Genomic DNA, 17,823 nt, shown 5'->3' on the forward strand with positions numbered 1-17,823 from the left:
GCCCAGGGAGTGGCCCTATTAGGAGGTGTAGCCTTGTTGGAGTATGTGTGTCACTGTGGGTGTGGGCTTTAATACCCTAGTTCTAGCTGCCTGGAAGTCAGTATTCTTCTAACAGCCTTCAAATGAAGATGTAGATATCTCAGCTCCTTCTGCGCCATGCCTGCCTGGATGCTGCCATGTTTCCCACCTTGATGATAATGGACTGAACCTCTGAACCTGTAAGCTAGTCCCAATTAAATGTTGTCCTTAAAAGAGTTGCCTTGGTCATGGTGTCTGTTTACAGCAGCAAAACCTTAACTAAGACTGTGCAACAACCTAAACCAGGATAGGGCACATATCAGGACAGGAAGTTCACTTGGTTTTTACTTTAACACCAGGGATGACTCTGTCTTTTCCCCATCGACTGGGGAGCCATGTCACAATCTTTATGATTAGCTAGTTTTAAAAGGATTTGTGCAAACAAGTGGAGAAAAATGGGTGGCGGCCTTTTAATTCACTCAAATTCTAGAATACTGCAGGGCCTTTGCATAAACAAAAGTTTTACCCAGTGGTGTGTTGGTAAGGCATTAAAACATTTGCCTAAAGGCATTATAAGGGAGCCTGATAAAAATATTTGCATAAAAGTCTTACTCGGTGAGGAAATAAAAAGGTTTGAATCCTTTGTCATAAAACTTTCACACTTTTTGACAGAAAAGACTAATTAATATCTTGTAGACTATCTGTATTAACTGTGAAACCAATATTTACTGGGTGTTCATTTTGAACCAAGTACTGTAATAAGGATGATTAGTAACTGAAACACGCCTTTAGGCGATTACTTTCTGGGGAAGACAGAAAACACACAAGCATGGTGTGAGGTGGTCTAAGCACTAAGAAGAAGGAGAAGAGGAGGCAGAAGAGGAGGAGAGGAGGAATAAAGCCCTAGAGGTCTGGTAATTAACGTAAATAGGACAATTAACATATAAAATACATGAACCTTTATTATCTTCTAAGCAATGGTTTATTGTGATTTATGGTGATCTAACCAGATAAATCTTGACAGACATAATGCTTTGCTGTTATGTGGGTAATAAAATAGTTTGACAACATCAAAGTTCTTATCTCTTCCCTCTGCAAAAGGCAGGAAAACTAGAGAAACTGTTACTGTAGAGATTAACTATAAGGAACACAGATGAAGGATGGGCACTTTAATCTTCAGACACCCAATTTGAGTAGCCCACAAACAGGATCTCTCTTTAGCTCCTCCAGTTTTTCCTCCAGCCTTTGTTACAGCAGAGGAGGGACTTACAGCACAGTAATTAAACCTTATTCTTTGAATAGAAAGTAGGGCTTTGTTTTTATTCCCTATTTTCCTTTCTCACTTTTGTGGCTCGTGTTGTCATATTACATATTTTAAAACAAGGAATCGAACAGCTCAGGTTATGAAGAAGAGAGGCTTTTTTTTTCCTGTGGGGCAAGTGGACCGTGGTGCCATCAGACAGAAGACCCGGTAAGGTTGAGCAGGCCCAAACCCTGGGCAGAATTGAGAATAGCAGGCAGGCATGGTGGGGCCAGCTCCCTGCCAAGCTCTACTTGTTCTGGACCGCTTAATTATGACACCCCACTGAGAGGGCCATGACAGTCACGGGACAACACCTGAAGTCCTTCCGCATGAAAATAGAGCATCCCTAATATCTCAGACTGGGAAGCTTTGACCATATGGAATAAAGTGCATGCGTGATTTCACCAAGAACTGACTGCGAGTGGCTGTTTTACTGAGCTGTAACACTCTAGGAAAGAGTTGTCTCTCCTGAAGCATTCTTCGCTCGACCTTAGATTCACCCAGCGGGTGAGGCTCATGCCCCTGCTGCCACTGCTGTGACTCCTGGGCTGGGCTGTTGCGGCTCCAGCTGTGGCTCTCTGCTGTGACTCACCACCAAGGCTGCCAATGACATTGCCACTGCTATGGTATCAAAAGAGACCCTGGCTACCTGACCTGCATGGGCTTCGCTGGGAAGAGCTGTAACTCTTTGGCCATTCGGGCCAGAGTAGAGTCCCAAGGAACCTTTTGTTCTAGCCAGACAAGAGATCCTTGGAATTTATCCCTTGGTTCCTCCAAGAATGACACCTGGAGACCCCTACTATGGACTGTGGTCTGCCTCCATGAGTGGCCCTAACACTCCCAGAGGCAACGCAGACTCTTTTGCTGTTGTGGTTGGGGAAAGGCTCAGAGTTTAAACAAATGAGAGGAAGAAAGAAAGGAAGGAAGGAAGGAAGAAATGAAAAGAAAGAAGAAAAGAAGGAAAATAAAAACTAACTGTAATGATGCAAAACAAAAGGTGAAGGCTAGAATTGAGGTAATAGAGGGACAGAGTTTAGTGACAAGTACATTGCTAATAACTGAATAAACTGGATAAGTGAATGTGTGTGGAGGGAGTTACACTGAGCAATCACTGTGCTCTGAATGCAGTGGCTTCATGTGGGTGATGATCCTATTAATTTAGAGGAAGGATGCAGAAAAAAGTACAGATGACAGGGGAGTGCATGAACTCAAAATGAGTTCACTGCTTCTTAGTGCTAAAACAGATGAGAAGACTTGAATTACGAATTCCGATACTAGTATGCAACCTAATTATAACCATAGGCTACTACTTGGTTCTTCAGGGTAGAATAAAACCCCATTGTGTGTACACCATATTCATTAACATTCATCTGTAGATAGACAAGGTAGCTGATTCCATCATTTGTTATTGAGAACAGTGCTGCAGAAAACACAGACACAGTAGTATCTTTTGTGTGGCCTGTTGCCTTAGAATCCTCAATGATAACTCTTCTGTTAGGTAAGGGGGACAGTGGTTCCCCCTTACTGGTTGGAAAAACACAGCAGGAGGCTGTGAACACACAGCTGCTCCTTTGTCCCTTTGAAATGCCAATCGGTTGTCCTTTTAAAGAATTGGAAAGACAGTTGGTTCTTGGGCTTAAAGTTGGGGACCTCTCCCCTAAAGAGTTCCTTAACTGGGAGGATAGAACGTCTTGCATGAAGGGGCAAGGTGGGTGTATTGGGAAAAGAACAAGGAGGTGGCTTGAATGTTTGGCCACTGCAGCTTTTGTTGAGGTGAGCACAGAAACTCTGCTCGCTGACCGGGCGGTGGTGGCACACGCCTGTAATCCCAGCACTCTGGGAAGCAGAGGCAGGCAGATTTCTGAGTCTGAGGCTATCCTGGTCTACAGAGTGAGTTCCAGGACAGCCAGGGCTACACAGAGAAACCCTGTCTTGAAAAAACCAAATCCAAAAACAAAAAACAAAACAAACAAACAAAAAGCGGTGCTCCTCCTCTTTCTGGGCCAGCTGAGGAAGAAGTAAATGCCACATGCTATTATTGATGGCTTTGACATTGTCCCCCACCTCCACCACCATGAGGACAGGTGAGTCGTTTACCTTCCTTCCTTCCTTCCTTCCTTCCTTCCTTCCTTCCTTCCTTCCTTCCTTCCTTCCTTCCTTCCTTCCTTCCTTCCTTCCTTCTTTTCTCTTTTTTTTTTCTATTGAGAAAAGATCTGATACAGCTGAGAATGACTTTGAACTGTTCTCTCTTTCAGTTCTCCAGTGCAGAGGTTATAAGTTTACATCACCACCACCACCACCAGGTTATTCACTCCTAGGGATCAAACCCAGCTCTTTCCCTGCAGGCTAGGCAAATGTTCTATCAACATCTGTAGCATGGGATGGCTGTTCTTAAATTTATCTTTTCTAAAAAACAATTGTATGTATATGAGGGCTTTGCCTTCATGTATATATGTGTACTGCGTGCACACCTGGTGCGTATGGAGACCAGAGGAGGGAATTGTGTCTGTTGGAACTAGGTTTACACCTGGTGGTTGAATAAAGTGAGGAAATGATAGCGCCAAGGTGTGGTTGGGAAGAAGGTTTTCATTGTAGATATGAGACAGAATACAGCCAGAGGCGTCTGGAAATGTCCAAAGGCAGGGGAGAAAGTAGTACACTGAACAAGGCTAGCAGAGAGGGTCAAGGGTCAAGAGAACACGTGACTGGACTGGCAGGGTTACAAGGGAATGAGAGCAGGGGGAGGGAAGCCTGTGAGGCGGTTAGAGTTGGAGGTGGGGTGAGAAGAGTCAGTCACCAGTAGCGGTGATATTAAGGACACCTGGAGGTCATATGTACTGTAGAGTGCTACACCAGAGAGCTGTTTGTCTCTCTTAACAGTGCTAAGGAAAAGGCTCCTTCGGTAAAAGGGAGGGTGCCAGACACTGGGGGAGTGGAAATTCCTTTGGATCTGACAGTGTCCTGTTGTTCTTTTAAGAGGAAGCACCTGAGAGCTTTCTCAATCCTGGTCAGGGTACAAGAAGATATTACCTGTAAGGAAGAGAGCTCTCCCAGAGTCCCAAGCCTCCCTACTACAGAAGATTTTGGACTTCCAACTACAGAAAAATAAAGATCCATTTTTGTTGTTTAAGGCATTGAGACTATAGTATTCTGTTATACCATCTCAAGCAAACTAATACATTATTTCTATAGGAACCATAGCGATGCATAGCTCACAGAATTCCAATGAAGGTTAAAACAACATGTACAGTGCATAAACAATAACATATGCTGATCTGACTGGCAACTTTTACTATTTTGTTAGTAGTACTAATAGATAGTGTCTTTAATAGTTTTAGATCCTCCTATTTTTCAGCTTCAACCACTTTTCTTGAGGTGAGCCAAACAGGCTTCGTGCATCACGAATGCCGTGTTGTTTAGGACACCTTCCTTTGTACATCCTCGATGTAATCTGCTTATGTTAATGCCATGTTTTCTCTCTCCCCATTCCTGGCGTATCATATTGATTAGTGTCTCATTTTAGCTATTTATAGTGCCTTCTTCACAGATTTATAGCAGGTGGTTCTAAGCTCATTACACCGTAAATATGGATTATTTTGATTATATTAGTTTTTCCCGAGTGAATTATTTTATATCCATCCCTGATGAAGTTCACCTGCTGTGTTTCAGAATGTCAAACAGGAGGCCCAACAGCAATTTCACTTTCTTTTCTTTTAAGGTTGTATACGTATATGTATATAACCTTAATGTACATGTATACATTGTAGCTGTCTTCAGACACACCAGAAGAGGGCATTAGACCCCTATAGATGGTTATGAGCTATCTTGTGATTGCTGGGAATTGAACTCAGGACCTCTGGGAGAGCAGTCAGTGCTCTTAACCACTGACCCATCTCTCCAGCCCCATAAATTTCATTTTGATTCCATGTTTACATGTTGTCCTGCTTTTCTTTTTGGAGCATAAATGCTTATTATCAGAAACCAGGCATTTTATACAATTTTCTATCTAATTTTCAAGCATCAAACAGTCGATGTTGAAAAAAAAATGTTTTAGATTTTAGTTGGCTTTATGGGATCACGGGAGTGCTTAGAGCTGTAAAATATTGCTCTCCAGAATCTTTGTTCTGGCCCACAGATCAGAACATGAAAGTGATGTAAGAGTGTGTGTTTTTAAAACATGGTTTGTGGCTGTCTTAGTCAGGGTTCTGTTGCTGTGATAAGACACCAGGACCACAGCAACTCTTATAAAGAAAACCATTTGGTTGGGGTTGGCTTGCAGTTCAAAGGTTTAGTTCATTGTCATCATGGGAGGGGAAGCACACGGAGGTGGTTCTGAGCTCATTACACCGTAAATATGATTATATTGTACATCTTGATTGGCAGGCAGCAAGAAGAGACTGTATGCCACACTGCTTGAGCATAAATGACTATTGAGGTTTTGTTTTGTTTTTAACTGTCCATTGTAATGCTAAGTTTGGGCCCTAAGACCTGGAGTCTGCACGTAACCCCTGTGACCCTGATTGGTGAAGAAAGATGCTAACAGCTAATAGCTGGGCAGAAGAGACATATGTGGGGTTTAGGTTTCCAGGCCTTGGGGTTGGAGGACTAACGATAAGAATATGCATGAGGAAGAAGGGAAAGTGCCTTGGATTAGCTGAGTCTTGAAAAACATGGCCTGTTGGCTGGCCAATGGGAGTTACAGCAGCCCAGATGAAGCAGAGTATGTAGTAATACTTCGGGGTTAGCTATAGGAAAGTGGATTCTAGTACCATGTAGGCTAGGCATCTGCCCAGTTCTTGTGCTGATTAAGGCTTATTAAAAACACAAAGGTTGTGTGTGTGTTCTTTATCCGGGAACTTAATAACCAAAGGTGGGGTAGAAATCTCGGGCTGGGATTTAAGTAATTTCTACAACAAATGATCTCAAAAACTTGCCCCCACGGTGATACACTTTCTCCAATAAGAACACACCTGTCTAGTGTAGTTTTCGAAACCCGCTACCGCCTTTCCCGGGAGCTGCTGTGCCACCATCACCTCCCCTCCCCAACCGGCTTAGTTCCAGCATTGAGTGCTCGCTTCGGCAGCACATATACTAAAATTGGAACGATACAGAGAAGATTAGTTCCAGCATCAGTCACAAACATCCCCCAACCCAGGTTCTCTCTCTGCCCGCCTTTGCTCCGGGACTAAAAAAAAAACCTCAGGCAGCTTTATAACTTTAGAACTCTCCTTCTAGCACAATCTCTCTCTCTCTCTCTCTCTCTCTCTCTCTCTCTCTCTCTCTCTCTCTCTCTCTCTCTCTCTCTCTCCTGTCCCCACCTCCCCGCCCCAGGAAAGGCGGTAGCATGTTTCTAAATCTGTACATATGCAACAGATAACGTCCACGTGGGAGGCAAGAATTCACTATTACTTTAAGTGTTCCACGGATTGATCTGACACACACAGCAAGAGGGGAAATTTGCTTTCTCGGTGAGAGGAGTGAGCCACACATGGTGGCTCCAGCCGGGATCTTTAAACTCAGGAGAGCCTCAGCTGGAAGCTGGAATCTCCTGCTGTGAGCTTGGGGCGGGCGGGAGAAGGCTGCTGCCTCGAACTAGCAGATACAGGGTAGATTGAATGACGAAATACTTTAGGAAAGATTTATAGAAGTCTTGCAGGATTACTCAAATTCTTTGAATATATGCTCTGTAGGAATTCTGGGTTAAATATTCCTGGCATGACAGATTAGAAGAAGCCTGAGAATAGGCTTATACAGTAAGCAGAAGGGAATTTAATTATTGATATTAAAACATTGAGGCGTTCGATCTTAGAAAAATCATATCGAAAGCAGGGCATACAGTACCTAGCCTATCTCAGACAGTAGGAATTTAGGTCTTGAGAATTAAATAAAGAGAGAGCCTGGAAATAGGCTCATAAAACATTTGTTTAGTTTGCTTTATTTGCTTTGAATTGTTATAATTATCAAAATGGGTGTGATTTTGCTTTTTGTGGTTATATTATTATTCCTCTGGGAGGGAGGTCAAGCGAAAGGTTTTTGCAGTTACTGGCTCAAGGACATGCTATTCTGGGAGAGAGCTTCTGCATTTGTGTTGACAGGAATGGAGAATAGGCTCTGGACCCCTTCCAGCAGTCTAGGATCAGATATGACAGAGGGAGACTCCCTGAAGAGCTAGACAAATTCAAGAGAATCAAACAGGACAGGTAAAGATTCCTTGCGCTACTCTTCACATGACAGGAGTAAAGACTTATAATTGGTTATTATTAAAATTAACTCATAAAAAAGACAGCTGTCTTCCACATTCTCAAACAAGAGGCATAATTTCATCCTTAATTAGTTTATGCACCCGGCACAATCCATACAGATATCTTGAGGGTACTTAAGTCTGTTTTGAGATTTGTATACTGCAGTGTTCAGCTTTGGCAAGATTCATCTTCAGAGATGCTGAGCTGACTTGCTTAACTCCTCATGTCATGAATTCCAGGTTATCTTGCCTCTTCAAACCTTTCAGATGGATCTAGTCAGAACTTCAGTCAAGCCCTGAACCTTTCAAGTGTACAGAGACTGGATAATAGTTGCTGAAGTCAGCTTTCTAAGTCTAACCAAATTTTCTAATTTTCCTATCCTTCTCCTTTAAAGAATTTTTCATTGCCCCCGTTCAGCTGGAAGAAGTTGTGGAGAGTTGTCTGTGCAATTCCCTGGGTCTGGGGGTCTGGTAATGGTTATTTTATAAATTATAGAAATGCCATAGAAGGGAATTTGGGAATGGTTTTCTAAATCTGAACAGGGAGGAAATAGATGGAATTGATTGTATAGTCATAATCTTAACTGGTAAAATTTTTTATAATTGACTCAAGGTTGAAGTTACAGTTTTACATTGGTACAGAATTTATTTTGATACAGATTTAAGGTTTTCATTGGTATAAATTTCATTCATTGATACAAAATTTGGGATGAATATTGAAATCCATAGAATGTGACATTTACTGTTATTTAATCATTTGACAGGGAGACATACCTACTCTGGACAACACTGCTTCTTTGTGGTTCAAAGAAGATATTGGGCATCTTTACTTCCAGGCAAGGTTGCTTTTTGTGGCAAAGCAGCCACTGGGCACGAACTGCCCATTTCAGCTGCAGGCAATACTGTCCAGGAAAAGGACACATTTTGCAGAATAGTTGACTGCTGGCTTTGCTGAGACAGGGTCAGCATGGTCCTTCAGATAATTCTGCATTACAAGATTGTTAGATGATCCTTGTTCAGAAGGCTGAAGACAGATACCCCTAGGTTTTGAAGAAAAGGGGCCAAGTAGTGAGCTGTCCTACAGTCCTTTGAGAAGCTGTGTCTGGGGCTTCCTATTCATCCAGGTAATGTTTACGTCATTCTCAAGATTTCTGACAGGGTTAGTTTTAGTCTCATAATCAAACTCAAGTTGTTTAACATTGAGAGAAAGTGTGTATGTGTGTGTGTGTGTGTATGTGTGTGTGTGTGTGTGTGTGTGAGAGAGAGAGAGAGAGAGAGTGTGTGTTTATAGAGTGGATGACATGGGTTTCAGGTGGCATTACAGCTAAAATCTAAACATAATTCAGGGATAAAATTATAGTTAGGAAAATATGGTAGAGTACATTGTCTAATTGACAAATTGATGGACTGGACATCATTTGTACTTCATACTGTGTAATTTACTCAGTTGCTATGGTTTTTGTTCAATTTATATCTGGGAGAAGAGGTTTTTTTTTTTTTGGACAGACAAGGTGAAGTATAAGGGAGGTGCTGATACTAGGTCTAGTTCCCTAATTGGTTCTTGATTTTGTCAATAAAGAAGGCCCGGGAGCCAATTGCTGGATGGAAGGTACAGGTGTGACTTCTGGGACCCAAGAGGAAAAGGCAGACACAGGGAAAGAGAAAGAGCTTTTCTACCATGCTTTGGAACGAGGAGCATGCAGCAATCATGTAAAATCTCAGGGCAGCCGGGGCCAGCGGCTTCGCTGCAGGCAGGTTGCCAGAGATGTCTGGCAGGGGCGAGTTGGGACAAACCATTAAGCTTAGGCAGGAGGAGAGATGGAGATAATAAATTGCTAAGGGCACGCATTTCCAGGTGGGAGGTATTTGCGCCAAGCAATTGTGCCACGAAGGCAAATTATAAAGTGACAAACTGAGTGCGTGTCCCTTATTTGAAGAGAGAAGCTGGGTCAATGCTGGCAGTGCCCATCCAGCTAAGCAGGGTGGAACAGAAGGGGGTGGGGCACGTGGGGGGGGAGCTGCTGGTAGAGTAGCAGCTCCTGGGAAAGGTGGTATTATGCTATAAAACTGCATGTAACACACACCCATGTCAACAAGGCCACACCTCTAATAATGCCACTCCCTGTGAGCCTATGGGGGCTGTCTGCTTCAAACCACCACAGTATAATGAGGCTTTAATTTGTTTGCCACTTAAATTGTGTAATTTTAAATCCAGGAACAGTGAGACTGTTTTGGCAAGTGAGATGGGAAGATTGCTTGAACCCAGGGGGCTAGCCTGAGCAACATAGTTAAAAAAAATCCCCTTAAAAACATTCTATAATTTTATTAATGTCACAAAGCAGGCAATAAAAGTTCGATAATAGCTACAGATAGTTGAATTTTTGTGGAGGTGGACATTCCTAGTATTCTGGTCACTTTAACTTAGTTCTATTGCATACTTTTCTGCGATAGCCCAAGAGACTTGTCTGTCCCCTGTAGAACACACATTTGAAAGAGTTTAAATAGCGTAACTAGATTTAACATAGGACACAGCTCCAGATGAGCACGAAAAAGGGCAAAGTTATTAAGGGTTTTCACGGGAGAGATTATAATGATAGACTGTTGATCTGGCCTGGGTCAGGATAGAGGCTGAGTAGGGAGGGAGAAAATGTGGGGATCAGAGGGCTTTGAAGCTACATGATTTTAGAGCCAAGTGTGGTAGCATACCTTTTAATCTAAGGATGTGGGCAGAAGCTGAAGGACCTCAAGTTTAAGGCCTACTTGGCCTAGGTATTGAATGAAAATGAGGACATGACTACTAGGAATAGTTGAAGAGAAGGTTTTTGTTGTAGATATGAGGGAGAGGACAGCCAGAGGCATCTGGAAGGGTCCAGACTGAACTGTGCCAGGAGAGGAGAGAGGGAGGCAGAGAGGGCAAATGGATGGTGAGAGGACCAAGACAGGCTGACTCCATGAAAGGCGTCCAATTGACAGTTCAGGAGACTAGGCTCAGATCTGTTTCCAAGAACTGGGCAAATCCAGGCAAGCCATTTTCTGGAAAAACCCCAGGCCTTGGGCAGCCAATCAGAAAGTGCCCCTCCATCAGTAGCTGCCCCACTGCCTGTCCTGAAGCAAGGAAGGGCAATGGGTCAGCAACAGTTTACAGCCACTCCCAAGTCCCAACAATGGTTCTGGAACATCCCTAGATATAGAGCCAGCAAATTAAGATAAAGGTTACCTTCCCCTCCTGGGATTCCCCTAATGTGCTTTAAATTGGGCTTGTGAGCTCACTGGCATCTCGATCCTGGTGAATGGAAGACCCCAACACTCTGGACGTCTGCAGAATAAAACACTCTTTGCATTTCCATACTATTTGCATCTGGGTTCATGGACCCTCACAAAGCCAGGTTCTGGAGTGGAGCCAGGAATAGAACCAAGAGCCAAGATGATGCACAGCCGAAATAGCTGGGTTTTATATAGGAAAAGAGAAGCCGGGGGAAAGGGAAGGGAAGGGGGGGGAAGGGGGGTTGGGGGTGTGGGTGGGGGTGGGATGGGGGGCAGCTGCAGAGGTTTGGGGTAGGGCTGGGAGTGGTGGGGTTGGGATAGGGTACGAGGAGTGTTGTAGTTCTGTGGACCCAGAGCTCTGAAACAGGTGAGAGCTGAGAGCCTGGTAGCCAGTCTGCTTTGATATGTTCAGAGGCACCTCAGTTAACCACTTGTTCCAGGTTTCTTTGAGAATGAACAGATGTCTCTCAAAAGAAACCAACAGTCACAAAACGTGCCCAGAGCTGATGATTTCAATAAAATGAAGTTGTAATTAAAAGCAAAGTATATTTGAAGTTCCTATCTGTCTTAGTCAGGGTTTCTATTCCTGCATAAACATCATGACCAAGAAGCAAGTTGGGGAGGAAAGGGTTTATTGAGCTTACACTTCTGCATTGCTGTTCATCACAAAAGGAAGTCAGGACTGGAACTCAAGCAGGTCAGGAAGCAGGAGCTGATGCAGAGGCCACGGAAAGATGTTTCTTATTGGCTTGTTTCCCCTGGCTTGCTCAGCCTGCTCTCTTATAGAACCCAAGAGCACCAGCCCAGGGATGGCACCACCCACAAGGGGCCCTCCCCACTTGATCACTAATTGAGAAAATGCCCCACAGCTGGATCTCATGGAGGCACTTCCCCAACTGAAGTGCCTTTCTCTGTGATAACTCCAACCTGTGTCAAGTTGACACACAAAGCTAGCCAGCATACTATCTTAGAGGAAGTGATTGTTGGTTCCAGTTGTGACCTCAGGGGAGGTGATGTGGGTATTGTAGAAGAGGAGACCTCTGTAGGTGACTTGGAGGTCTCAGTACTGGATCAAAGGTGATGCAGAGAATGGTGACAAAGCCTGGGCATTGTAGGTACAATTGTGACGTCTTGAAAATGTTCATGTTGAAATTACCAGAGTCTGAGGTTCTTCATGTGCTGCCTTACTGTTGGGGTGCAGGAACTCCACAGCGCACATGAAATGGGACACACTAGACTGCACCCCCCAGACTTGAGTTGGCAAAACCTGCAATGGTTTTTACAGCCTTGCCTCACCCTCTGCATTTTGCAACTCAATCCAGCTGAAACAAAGCAACAGAACTCACACAGAACAAAGAACCAGTCTCCAGGTTTCCCCCTGCGTATTCTAGGTTAAGATATTAAACAGTGAGTCTTGATCAGAAAGAATTTGTCTTGGCTGTTATTTCTCTTGCCCGCCCATTCTCTTTGGTCCCCAGCTCTCCTTCCAGGTGTACCCAGTTCTCCATGGCTGCAGAATGGTTACAGACCTCAGCCTGAGTGAGAATGACTGAGGCTGAAGCTGAGGTTCCCTGACCACTGGGAATTCAGACGCCACCGGGAACGGCATGGGGAAGCTGGGGATGGAGGAGACCCACAGACCTTTGAGGAGGCCGGGACTGGGGGTTTCCAAATCCTGGGACATCCAGATGCTCCATCCAGATGGAGGGAAGTTGGTGATCGTCCTTATCTTAGCAGAGATTGTTCAGGACTTCAGAGGGCCTTCTGTGGGAGACTTAGGTTGTGCTGCTCGGTAGATGGGGTCTGTCTCCATGCTCCCCAGAGCAGTTCTTGATGAAAAAGGCAGCCTTTGGTTTCAATTTATTGATTGTTCATCTTGGAAAATGGCTGCATACCACCTCCTCAGGGTGAACCAGAGATTAAATACCTTTTTCAGGAAGGAATGTTCAAGAAGAGAAGCTTATTGCCTAAACTCTCAGGGCATCTAGATACATTCATTAGCATGGAGAACTCTGTTCAGATCCACAGGACCATAGGTCACATTCCTATATAGGGAGTGTGGTCATGTGACAGGGGCCTGGTTGGAAGCAGGTGAAGCTCCTACCATCCTCTCAGAGGTTACAGGGCATCCAACCCATTCAACCTTACCAAGTTTCCTGGCATGGTCCACTGCCCCACAAGAACCTACAAGTATTATCTGCACTTGCTCATGCGATTATGTGAGAAATCATTGCATGCCCATCCTGGATTGTCCTTAAGACAAGGAGTGTGTGTGTGTGTGTGTGTGTGTGTCTGTGTGTGTGTTGTGTTGTGTAAGTTTTTTCCATTTCAGGGCTCAGTTCTAGGAAGGATTCTGTACCTTCCTTTGTATGACATGGCCCCACAGAGTGCATTTCACAGGCTCCAGTTCTTCCGACTGCTGATTAGGTTCTAGCAGTGGGGATGAAGGAGGAATGAGGAGTCATTCCTGTGCCTTTAGTGGGACTGAAGGTCCTGATGTCTTTTCTGGTGTTCTATTTCTTCTAAGTGACTTGGGTCAGGTTGGGGCTCTGGCACCAACTATAGAGATATATTCTAAATTCTAGAGTATGTTAATTCTAAATTCTAATTTCTGCAGAATAGAAATACACAAAAAAAATTTGGGAGCAAAGGGTACATCTAGCCTCAAAATGCCAGGGGGTGGGGTGGGGGGAATTCAATTCACAGAGGCGGTGCAAATAACATCTAGAATAAAGGTCATCTGACAGGTCAGGGGCATACACATTCTATCTTAGAACATCAGTCCAGAAGTCTCTAAAAGGCAAGTAAGGCTTGTTTCCATAGTAAAAGCCATGGAGGATCCCAGGTCATTGTGATTTAAATTTGAAGAAAAGAAAGTAAGTCATGACTTTCGAACCCAGTTGTCAGAGTGTACCAGAACCCATTCTACTCAGAGGGAAGGACTGCCCTTCTCTTCACGGTCCAGGAACTGACACTCAAATGGTAAAAAGGAAACATAATCCTTGTTTTGTACTCAGCCTTGTGGTGAAAATTGGTGCCATGTTAACATAAATGCCGTTTATTGGAGTTGAGCTTTTAAAATCAACTGAGTATGAAGAGCGGAAGTCTTGATTTAGGTTGCCACAGAGTCTGCTTTTTGCCAGCCTTAGTGCTGTTGAAGGAAAATGAAGTCACGGAAAGGGTGGAGAGAGTGGAAGGGAGGACTAGGGTGGACATTCCTCTTTCTGCAAAGGGAAAAATGAACCCAGGAACACGGATGGAGCAAGCGTGTTACGGGATTATGCGAAAGTACTGAGGAAGTAGGAGTAGAGTTCAAAACAACTATGCCTTGCAGAAGCTCGGGCAAAGTGTGCAGCCAGCGTGTATGGAGAAGATAAGACGGTGGTTGGAACTTCTGAAAGAGGTTGCCAGGGGCAGGGAAGGGTGGAGATCAGGGCTGGGGCAGCTCGTTTCCGGTTATGTCCTCTACAGTCTTTGACATGTTGCTACAGGTTACTTTACCCACTGAGAGATTTTGTAATATACTGCAGTAACCATGGCCATGCTCTTGTCTGGAAAACTCACCTATATTTTCACTATTTTGCTCTACCCCTCGCCTTTTTGAGACGGTTTTAATTTTTTTGTCGTGTAGGAGATAATTTATCTCCTTAAGATAACAGGAGGCAATATAGAGTAGTGGGTAGGAACAAGCTTCAAACCTATATGATGAGATGTTGGAGAAAAGATGAAACTTTGCTCTGTGTTTTTCTTTCGTAACTATAAAACTGAGGCAGTAAGTATTGGGGTGAGGGCTGGGGAGATGGCTCAGCGGTTAAGAGCACTGACTGCTCTTCCAGAGGTCCTGAATTCAAATCCAAGCAAGCACATGGTGGCTCACAACCATCTGTAATGGGATCCTATGCCCTCTTCTGGTGTATATGAAGATGGCTACAGTGTACTCATGTACATTAAATAAATCTTTTAAAAAAAAGTATTGGGGTGATTCTCTAATTGCTGTTCTGAGAATGACAGGAGTCAGACTATGGGAACCATGTAAGTCAGTGTTCAGGGTCCTGCCAACACTATCAGGTGGTTTTGTATCACTTTGCAATTCTCAAGATTCTTTATAATTTGGCTTCAGAGCAACCCCCCCAAGTCCATTTGTCTTTACTTGCAGTTTGAACTGTTTGTTTTCTTTACAAACTGTATGTGTTATTTCTTGGGTTTCAGCACCACTGTTAGGCTCATAAAAAGAGAAAGGGGTTTAGAGAGAATGATATACGGGGCGGTGTGGGGGAGGGGTGCCTAGGCGGGGCCATGTCCAGGCATCCCTTCCCCTGAGGGACCAGACACACACAGACATGGTATAGAGTAGTTTATTCAGGGTAGAGGATGGGAGTTAATGGGGTAGTGGAGGCAGAGAAAGGCAGAGAGAGAGAGAGAAAGAGAGAGAGAAGAGAGAGAGAGAGAGAGAGAGAGAGAGAGAGAGAGAGAGAGAGAGAGAGAGAGAGAGAGAGGAGAGACGGGAGGCCGGCTATGACCACCTGGAGAGAGGGGGGAGGGGAGGAGAGCCTAAGAGGGGCCAGAGAGAGGGTAGGTGAGAGGAGTAAGAGGAATAACAGGTAAGAGAGAGAGGTCGGGCCCAGCACCCTTTTTTATAGGCCAGGCCTACCTGGCTGTTGCAAGGCAACTGTGGGGAGGGGCATATATGACTGTTGCCAGGTAATTGTGGGGTGGAGCTAAAACAGAGCCCTAACAGTGTGCTTTCCGCTTTTTGTTGCCCTCTGTCACAGCTAGACTCCTTCAAAGACAGGCTCCCATTCGACTTCAGGTAGCTGCTTCTGATCTGCCACACTGGACGTACCTCTGACCTCCTCCCACAGCCTACTTCCTTCCAGTGCCTCAAGAATCTCCCCAAACTTCATATTATTGTTAAAACCACAGACCTTAACACTTTAATTAGCCATGAATTGTACACAATTCATGAGAGTCAGACAGGACTCCCAGGCAGATGAATTTTGAGTCACTTTGGGCTGCCTGGTGACTGGGCAACATTTATAGACAAAGGGAAGTGACAGTGACAAGAAAGAGAACTGAGGTGTCTACAGATAGTGGGGTGGGGAAAGCTGACAGCTGCTTCCTTTGATCTGGCTTGCACGGATGGCTGCCTTTGAGTCCTTGAAACTCATCTGCTTGTGACTTTCCATGTCTCTACGACTTGTTCTTGGGCAAAGATACATGTTGATGCATCAAACTGTGGTGTAGTTTGCACCTACGGGGAGCCTCTAGGGCAAGTCTACAATATATTCAGAGCCATCTTTAGGCCATACTGTAACAGCTGTAACGCTGTATTCTGTTGTTTGTGGATTTCCCCACTCTGATCAGATATTCCTGGAGGAAGGAATATTTTTGCTTTTAAGTACTTGTAGCTATTTCTTGAATACTTAAAGTGTAAATAAACCAGCTAAGGAAGAAACTCTGCAACAACAGAAGACTTGATGATATCTCTCCTCTGGCAAGAGGTTAAACTTCCTTCTCTTGTTTTTCTCTTGTCACTTAGAAGTGGCCTTGATAATCAATCATGTTTTCCATTCCCAGTGAATCTCTAGCAGCTTATTGCAGAGGCTTATTAGTCTCTGTTCCCAAAGACCAGAATTTCCCACCACTGAAATGCTGACTCATTTCTTTGTGACAATTGATCCGATTCAGTTGCTGCACAGCCTGTCTGTGACAGGTGGCAGCTTTGCTTCTTGTTCCTGTAGGTGGCACTGGCTGAGCATGTAAAACCACAAAGTGGACTAAAAATTAACCTTGTCTGGAAAAAAGTGAATGCCCATTTGCTTCGAATTCTTTCTCTCAAGCTTTTTCCTTCATTGTATTTATTTTCCCCGCAGAGAATATCTCCAATCAATACTCTAGGAATACTGTACACAGAGAAACCCTGCCTTGAAAAGCCAAACCACAACCAAAACCAAAACCAAATCCAACCAACCAACCAACCCCCCAAATAAAGCCAACACGATTCTATCTCCAGTGTTTTTGATAATTCCTCTTTAAAGAAAACCAAATGTTAAATAAAACTCTCACATTATTTATATTAGTTCTGAATCTATTGTGTTGTAAGATCAGTTGAAAGAAATTATGTGCTAATCATAACTGGATAGACACAGAATACTAATTATTAATATATGGAGCTATGTCTATTTCAGTATTTCATATTTTAATTTTCTTATCTAACTCCCTACAGCCTTTTCATTATATCTGGCATTTTGTCATTTATATTTTTCAATATTATTTTTATATTCAAGTGTAAGTCTTGTGGTATTATTATGCTTAGGGCAGTATTTTATGTTCAGCAAATAATTTATAGAAAGACTGAAGGTAAGGATCTTGAGCTTTGGCCTAAACAAAACTAGCAGAGTAGAGATAGAGAAAATGTTTAGCCAGTGAAGTGCTTGCCTCACAATTGTGAACACTGGAGTACAGATGGCTAGAAGCCATACAAAAAGTCAGGTATGGGGGCTGGGGGAATAGATGGCTCAGTGGGTAAAAGTTCCTGTTCTTCCTTCAGAGGACGTGAGTTCCGTTTCCATCACCCAAGTCAGGTGATTCACAGCAGTTTGATACTCCAGCTCCAAGAGACCCAGTGTTTTCTTCTGACCTGTGCAGATACCCACATGTAACTCCATGCGCGCGCGCGCGCGCGCGCGCACACACACACACACACACACACACAGTAAGAGATCTTTAAAAAAAAAGAAAGAACAGAAGATCTCTTGAGAGACAATTAGCTAGCCTGGCCTACATGGCAGAGTTTCAAGGTAGTGAAACTTCCTCTCAAAGAAAAGCTAGGGTAGGTGTGTCAGGACTGACATCTGTGGTGGCACTACAACATCCCATATACCCAAACATAATACAACACACACACACACACACACACACACACACCCACACCATAAATACAAGCTCAATAAAACAGAGTAACTAAGCCACTATTCTCTATTCCCTTTAAAACAAT

This window comes from Apodemus sylvaticus, chromosome 8, assembly GCF_947179515.1.
Source record: "Apodemus sylvaticus chromosome 8, mApoSyl1.1, whole genome shotgun sequence".
NCBI classification, from domain to species: domain Eukaryota; kingdom Metazoa; phylum Chordata; class Mammalia; order Rodentia; family Muridae; genus Apodemus; species Apodemus sylvaticus.